General features: G+C 37.4%; 1 long non-coding RNA gene across 1 annotated transcript; it reads right to left on the minus strand.

Moving 5' to 3' along the window:
- Positions 1-251: 251 nt before the first annotated feature.
- On the minus strand, positions 252-5,985 carry LOC126810190 (uncharacterized). The gene is made up of 3 exons (XR_007675082.2): positions 5,883-5,985; positions 5,082-5,573; positions 252-447 (listed from the first exon to the last, which is right to left on the minus strand). It is a non-coding gene; the product is annotated as an uncharacterized LOC126810190 (long non-coding RNA).
- Positions 5,986-9,217: the final 3,232 nt, after the last annotated feature.

Genomic DNA, 9,217 nt, shown 5'->3' on the forward strand with positions numbered 1-9,217 from the left:
GGCGATTATTTAGGGCGTTAATTGTTTTTATTTGATTATTTCCGTAGTTTTGTAATCGGAATTCAGTTTTAACCTAGTAATCGGGTGTTGTCTAGCCCGAGTGCACCAGTGAAGTCAGAATAGATAAACCGTACTCAAAAGAGTCCGACAAGGGATTGCGCGGTTTTGTCCCAGTAGAATCGGGCTAGAGATAGTATGGACACGGTTTATCAGTCGTAAGAAAAAAAAAACTTGCCTTCTCCCTCGTTCCCCAGCTCTGGTCAATGATATTGGCAACACTATAGATTGGTAGAAGCACGTGCGTAGCCGGAAATATGAACACGTAGGCTAATGCATAAACTATCAAATAACTCTCAATTGGATGGAGAAGGGCTGAATAAATTAAACTTCCAACGATCAATAAAATGATATAATATTCGTGCAATTGGAAATGACCAACAGAAACATCTGAAAGAACACAAAAAAAAATAATAATAAAAAATAAACGACTCATTGATTTAACTGTGAAATTAATAATATCTTTAAAAGATATTTTGTGAAAGCAATATATAATAATAGACATATTTATGGATAACATTTACTAGCTTTATTGACTGCATCGTGTTAATAAGATTACTCATACCGTTATCAACTTAGCTGTCTGTTATGTTACGACATTAATAGTTTTATGTTAATTACAATGGTTCAAATCTGATAACCGATAGAAAAATTACTTAAAAGTCATTTGCAATCTTTTAGAATCACGAAGCGCTGTTGTGTGGTTCCTCCTATTGTGTCATATATATTACACCAACCAAAAGAAGAAATTACTTCAGACGAAGTCGGTATTAAGTACGCATTCAGGCCCGTATATTTTTCCCTAGCCCATTGGTCTTCCGGGAGTGAGTTGAATTTTTAAAAAACAAAATGTCGTAAAAATAGGAAAAAACTCTCACCCAGTTCCATAAAAGGGGCTAAAAGAGAGGATATTCTGAGCGAGCAATAATTAAACATTCCCGAATGTCTAAGACAGCTGTACGCAACTGACCTCTTGTTTAAATTACACTAAGGAAGCGGTTGTATATAAGTTGAAAGCTTGTTATCCTATCCTTTATTTATCATATAAATTCGGTAAATTTAATGAATTAAATATTGTTTAAATCAAATTACATCAAGTATACACTCACTTTCTAACACTAAGCCCAATAATTGTACCTCGCTTTCTATCCCCGAGCTTATGCCTAGGTCCCACTGGGGAAAAATAAAATCATCGACGATATGTAAATAAACGATTATATTCAAGTACGTCACCCAGGGCTGCCGACAACCAGTATCGCAGCGCAATTTGCGATACATATTTTGTCCGTTGCTAATCAAAAATTAAAATCTAACGTTTTTGATTCGCAGTAACTGCGAATCATTAACATGCCTGTCATTTTGGATATTGACACAAAGATTTATCCACATTTCTCAACGCTTTCAACGTATATAAAATATCAAATAAATTTTATAAACAAAACGGAATTCTCCGTGTGACATTTTCTTCTCGAACTACCCAGACTCAATTCATTATACTATATAACAATGCTATATAATACAGGGACATAACTCTATGAATCGGGACTATTAAACCGGAAATAGGGAATCAAGTAGTACCACTCACGTTGCGAGACATGTCAATTTCGAGTAATTATATCAGTATTCAATTTGAAAAAAATTAAATTCAATGTATCCCCCACGTATTGTAAATAAAATATAAAAAATAAATATGTGTAAACGTATTGTAAAATGAGAAATCAAAGTAAGAATTCCCGTAAACTATTATTGTTTATATCGCGTGCGTCTAGTTAATCGAGATTATTCGTAAAATACCGCGTGCTTACGATTGAACAAAATAATAACACACGATAAAAAGCAGACGAAATTGTTTTCTAACGAAGAAATAAGAAGTCACTGCCCAGACATAAGGCCTAACCAAAAGTCTACACTCATTCGGAAATGTTCACAGCTACCTGTAGAAGTGCTAAAATTCTAAAAAAAATCTTAAAAATGAAATCTAATCATTTGTTATCAATTAAAATTAAAATAATCTTGTTATTTAGGTGTTTTATGTTGAAACTGAAAAACTGCTAATCAATTTTTAAATTTGCTAATCAAATTTGGCAAAATTGGACTTTTTGATTAGCAGTGCTGCTAATCATCTGTGAAAAATTACCGACAGCCCTGACGTCACCTCGTTAATAGGGGTAAACACTCAGTCGCGGCGTTTAACCAATACTGGTTATACTTATCGACAAGATCGCGTTTTTTGAAATGCGGACCGTCTCGCCTATGTTTTAAATCTAATTCATAACCGAATTAGTTTCCAATAACGGTTGGGGGCCACGGTGGCTAGTTGGTTAAGACACTGGCTCGCTAGCCTGGAGGTCGGGTGTTCGATCCCTGCATTGGCCGAGAAAGTTCATCTGGATTTTCCGACGTGGTTTCCCCTTGTCAGTGGTGCAGAACGGAGGGCCTGACAAGGACAGCTGTCTAGTCCTTCGGATGAGACGAAAAACCGTGTATACATTAGAATGCACGTAAAAGATCCCTTGGCAGTTGGAATTCGATATAAGAGTAGGCGATAGTGCCGCTGCCCGGGCAAAATTTCCCTCATAGCACACTGTATGGCGTATGCCCGTCTTCATTAGCCCAGTATAGGAGCAGAACAGTAGGACGTTAAACTCCATTTCATTTCATTTCATTTCCAATAACGGTAACTCTGTCTACGAGGTGCGCAGTCATCAGGAATGTATTTATTTATAAACCTGTTAATATAATCAGATTCTCAAAAATTATTTTAGGAAAATAACCTGTTCAACTACTGACGGTGACAATTACGCTTCCTACTTGGATCTGCATCTCGATTGCCATAAACTTAGTGTTAAATTGTACGATAAACGTGATGACTTTGACTTTCCGATTGTTAATTTTCCATTTATTAGTAGTAACATTCCAATATCACCAGCTTATGGAGTGTTTGTGTCTCAACTAATTCGTTACGCGAGAGATTGTTCATTTTATTCTGATTCTTTAAGTAGATCGAGGCATTTGTCATCTAAGCTTCAACTATAGGGATACTTGCGAACTAAACTTATTAAAACCTTTAAAAAGTTTTATGGGCGTCATATTGACTTGATTGGTAAATATAACATGTCTCTGTCGGCTATTATTCTAGGGTAAGCTTACTCTTCCGGACACCTGTTACCACTGTTTATCGTGTATTTTGTACACGGTGAACAGTCCATATGCTGATTACACTATTTTGCCTTATTACACTATTTTGCCTATACCGTGTTTTTAGGAATTCGAATTTTGCCTAATGGTTTGGATTGTTCGTACTTCGTTTTATTTTATTGATAGTCTTCGGCAACATTGATTATTTGTTTGTTTCTAAGATGAGATATTTTAAAACATTGTAAAAGTTGCTTATTTCTACCACTGTAATACAAAAACTATGTAGACGACAATCTATACCTCACACTATTGTACCTCCCACAGTAAATTTGTCTTAAACATACATTATGCAAGAGCTAAATCTGATTATTGCAAGTCTTAATTTAGGCTTCAGATGTTATAGAAATTATAAATTAGATCTTTATTTAAACAACAAGCCCAAAATCAACTCTGTAGACCCACGGATGGCTCGGCTACAGCTTGGATTTAAATAGGATTTCACTGATTGATTAAATCAAAAATGGCGCCCCATGCGGAGATTATTAACCGTTACGTTGACGTCATCAGTTAGATCGAGGCTAAATGATAGAGTGTACGAAGCGAGGCCGCTGTTAAGCGATGCCTCATGTCAGTCAATTTGATTGAAAGTTCGATATATACGGCCTTGATATAATGTTCAGTTGTGGTTAAAATGAGAGTTTGGATGTTGGTATTATACGCTCTTTTGTCACTTGCGTTTACAGAAAAATTGATAAACATCGCAGCTAACATCACCCCAGTTGAATTGCAGCCCCATTGGATCACTGTAGTGTTTCCTATTTGTCTGCTTCGGGAGTCACGTAGTCACGTTACAGTACAAGAGTACACGCAGGCTAACAAGAAGTCGGCTATAATTATGCCTCATTGATTTGGTCCATTCCTTTCAAACTTTCGCTTCTTATCTATATAATAAAAGTCTTATTTTTAATTTGTAGTAAAAATAAATGTGATACGAATTGAACTGCAATCCCGTCTCAAGCCATTGAAAACGTAACTTGATAATCGATATTATGTAGGTGGAGTTAACGCCTGTCAATAAAACGATCGGCCAAGGTGAAGATATATTTGACTACCATTTCTAGTCAAATATTACAAGGATGGTAACTTTGTTCAGAATAAAGTAATTTGACTGAAATTTTCAATATATTCTTCTTTCATCGTCTACTTTTGAACTGTTATAGCAAGAATGGCCAACTCTCTATAAAAATCTCCCATAATGTATCTTTAAGGAAAGGGAATATTTGAAATCCCATTTGGGATTAAAATATAATCAAAAGAATTTTATTCTTTAATCATAGTAGCCTACGGCAATCTATACACACATTGTCCCAGAATTGTCGTCATTTCTGTATTTCTGATCTACGTTTCGGCTATTGCGATTAATAACTATATATTACAAGAATAACTTATAGAGTTATGACCCTTGATTATGTCATATGGCTCCCGATGTATTTGTCGAAAAAATGGAGTAGTTCCATGAAAAATGGCACTTATTAGGAATCGGGGATGGTCTGGTGAACAGTTACTGATGCTTCGGCTATGGTCATAAAGCTTCTGGGGATGTCCCCCGAACAATTGTCGTGAATCATCGGGGATGGCTCCCAATAATCGGGACAGTTTCGGAGTACCTTCGCCGATAATCAACATCAGCGGGTGAATATTCTTACTGGGAGATTCCAGTCTCTTGCGTGGTAGCATATCGGCCCATCAATTACCATCGGTAGTACATCCCCAAGCCAAAAAATGACCAATGTGACCTAGGCATTAAATTCGAATAATGTGTTCGTTCGTCTTACGTATTTCTATATGTTCAAAGAAATTAAATGTAAACCCTGCTATCAACTCACCGTGCACCATATCAACCACTATCCAATATGACCCAGTAGCAGCTGCCGATGCAAATATACAGCCCATCAACGCACCCACAACAGTCGTCAGCTTAGTCTGTGTGCTACTGCTAGCCTGCGTACAGATTATGGCATAGATGAAAACCATGATAGTCAGCGGAATTGCTGTAGCGATGTAGGGAATATCGAATGAAACCTCAAGGGCACCTGCAATCATTACTATAGTTGTACCAGGGTTCACGATATTGAGGATAAACAAGTTTATTAGGTATAAGACGTATGCAGCTGTGAAGCAGTCGTTGTTCCTCATCAATGGGATCAGATTTTGGGCAACATGCAATGTATTTGCTATGTCTGAAAGAAGCCATCGACGGCGTTGTTTTAAAAACTCCTCTATGTTGTCTGGGCAGTAGGTGGTATTGTCGGCGAAAGCTGAGTTTCGCAGTCTCCACCCACGGTTCATCAACAATGTTGACATCCATCGGTCCTCACCTGAAGCAAAATAAATAGAAATCTAATAAAAGGTGCACTTGTCAAGCAATATTAGAACGGGTCTTGTGGTCTGTGCCTTTCATTCCGAGTTTTAGGTATCTTCATGTTCGTTTACACATACAAAATTTGGCAACAGGTTTTGGTGGTTATAGTGTAACAAACAGTGTCTGCTTGCTAGTTCTCTTGTTCTGCCCAATTTCACATTCTTTTGGGCGCCTTGTGATACCGCAGGACGGTAGTCCCACACGCTTTCAGGAGTCAATGAAGACAAAATTAAAACGGGAAAGATCCCTTCGTCTAGTTTCTTACCAGTATCTTTATAGTAAACTGACAATGGGGTCAGTGTTGGACTCGAGTATTCATCCATAACTTGTTTGATAGCACTGGCTCGATATAAACTAAAACATCCCGGAGCACACATCACAGAACCAATAACATTCTGAGAATTCTTAATTATCCAGAAATCTGAAATATAGAAACCACTCAGCCGAAAAGTCTACAAAACTGTTAAAGATGCATAATGTAAGTTTTAAGTAAAGAGCTGACAGCTCGCGCTATAAAAGTTTAAAAATAGATAATGAAAAGTGAATATGTTGGAAATGTCAGTCAAATAACGTTATTCTGAGCGAAGTTATCGGTATTTGAAGCTTTGACAAGATAGTCATTTTATAATTAAATCTTTAATCCATTCAATATCACGACCATCAAGAGGTCAAGAGAGTTGAATAATTGCTTAATTGATAACTTATTGAAACAACAAAATGACCTGTAATAGGTAGTATAAGGTTTGTCCGAAATGATCAGATATTCCATGCTGCAAACAAATGCTACCAGAAACTATAAATAGTTCCCCAGCCATATGAATAACTTTATTGTTTGTCTACTTACCTTTAGCATATTCAAATATTTGATGCCATACTATGGGACTTCGGTGCTTGCCATCTGGGTGAGTTCGGCCACAAGCACCACCAATCCTTTGGTCATCATTACACATCCGTAACAGTTCTAGCACGGCATCATCCTTGAAATCCATGTCTGCATCAGTTGCCAGGATATATGTATGGTCATTGTAGACTTCAGCATTCATTTGAATGGGTATATCATCGCACCCGGTTGGCGATGACCACAGATCGTTTGATCCATGTATTTTAAACTTATGTACGTCGGGATTAGAGTCATCAGTGGCAGGCCTATCATCAACTTCATCAAAGAGATAACTGATATTGATAATACCAGGATATTCATCAACTGCAGCTTCCACTTTAATAGCAGCCGAACTCGCCATCGTATCCGATCTCTCAATCACATCGTTGACGTAACAAGATTTTAGTGTAGCTACTGAATTACAATGACTTAGTGGTGGAGTTAAGTTCCGCGAAACAAACCCTTCGTCATCATCTTCGAGGTATCCAATATTTTTCAAATGAGGAGAGATGTTGGTACCACTTATTTTATCGCCTGAGTTTAGAATGTCGTTCGGAAAATCAATCTTAGTCTCCCGAAGTCCAGAGTTCGATGAGACGATGTCCCCGAACTTCCCGTTATTATTGTTGATTAGGCTTCTGTACTTCAACACGTAGTTCATATACATGCATTGACTCCAACGTTTTTTCGACTTTACTTTCTCGGGATCCTTAAAATGCATAAATAAAGGCATTCCTCCATCTAGAATATACCCCAATTGCAGTCCATAAGGTGTCTCAAAACATGAACAATCGACAAGATTCATGCTAAACCTTGTAATCAGCAGACTGACCAGCTGCTGCGCAAACTCTTTCAAATCCCTACCACTGCAACCGTTATCCATAAAAATGTTCGCCTCAATGTGTACGTCTTCAAGTTTGAGTTTCGTCGATTGGGATAAACCTTGCAAACTATGAAGCAGTCGTTCCACTTCGTAATCATCTTCGCGGTACATTGTGGTACACACATATATTGAGCTACTATTCTTAGTTTGGCCTGTAACTTTCTCGCTGGCGACTGAATTGAAGACATCAGCTTTGTAGGATAAGAGAAGTTTCTGGTCAAAAAACAGATTGTTCCACCCATAGGACAAAAATAGGGTTTCATACGGCATGAATAGATAATTCGGGTTTCGTTTAATCAACTGACAGATTTTTAGGACAAAAGGTACAGTCCACGTTAATGCCGAGATAGAAGCTACGATGATAAAAGAGGTGGAGTCCCCGAAGTCCTTAAGCTCGTCAACGTGGTACACCATTGGTGAAAGAACAGTGATGCACAAAACTATACACATGGGTGTAGCTAAGAACATGGACGCTAAAATACCCACCAAGGGTACACAATATGTAATACTAAGATACAGAAATCCTTCTGCTGCTAGTCCTGCCAATATGTTGGAAATCAGGGGAGTCATTATTGTCCAAGTGAAAGCACCTGTCCACTTGTTTTGGAATTTAATCAATATGTCTTCTGTTGCTTCCCCAGAATCTTTCATAATATATATCTTAAGAACCAGGAATATTATTATACCAATTATCTTCAGGATTCCGTAGATGACATGGATTCTTTTCACACCGTCCGTTGTCATTAGAGTTCGTGTCTGTAGCCGTGGTGACCACACGGTTGCCATGGCAGCAAGCGAGACACACACGATCAAGGCTTGTAACCAAGTGATTTGATTGAACAGACAAAGTACGAGGGCAGTACCAGCAGGAGCAACAACAGCTAAAACACCGCCAATGATGTACATCTGCCTACAAGTCGCTTGACTGCAGACGCTGATATCCTGAAACAATGGGGAAAAAACACTAATGCTAATATGGACAATTAAAACAAAAGATAACCAGGTTACATATTCATGGATAAGAATGATTTTCAGCAGAAATAAATCAATAGATGCATATGAACTTAACGTCCTACTGCTCTGCTCCGACACGGGCTAATGAAGGCAGACATACATCATACAGTGTACTATTGAGGACAATTTTGCCCAGACAGCTGCATTACGACCTACTCTAATATCGAATTCTAACTACCAAGGGCTTGCTCTTTTACGGAGCTTCGGTTTATCTTCCTATAGTAAAGACTAGAAATGGGGTTTAACGAATTAATTCCGACGGCAAAAACGCTTGTTTAATAATTTGGGGATGAATCTGCTTTTGGTTGGACTTTTTTATTGTGACTGGTCTGAAAGGATAGGAATGTTTTTCCGTCTATTACTTACATATTAAAGACGCATTATGTCAGAGCTAAATCTGCATATTGCAGGTCGTTTTGTTTTTGTTTTCTTGCTTCAAATGGTACATTATAAATTATTATTTAGACATTTATTCACATGACAATACCAATAATCAAGTCTCTAGACATCAGATGGATGTGCTATTAAGTGGGTTAGTCATCCCGCGCCATTTAATCCGTGATAAATGTTTAATATCATAGCAATGACATCTGCGACTACGCTATTCTTGTACAAACATTAAACATTAGCTCAGAATAATGTAATTTGACTAAAATTTAAAATTATTCATTTTATTTTTCATTATCTATTTTTAAACTATTACAGCGAGAATAATTTAGAACATTGTTTAAATCGTTAAAATTGGTCACAAATTGCAATCAAGAATATGACATCCTTGCGTCACGAATCTATACAAATTTTATTCTTTCCAACGTCAACTTGG

The sequence above is a fragment of the Patella vulgata genome, chromosome 2 (genome assembly GCF_932274485.2).
Source record: "Patella vulgata chromosome 2, xgPatVulg1.2, whole genome shotgun sequence".
In the NCBI taxonomy this organism is placed as follows: Eukaryota; Metazoa; Mollusca; class Gastropoda; family Patellidae; genus Patella; species Patella vulgata.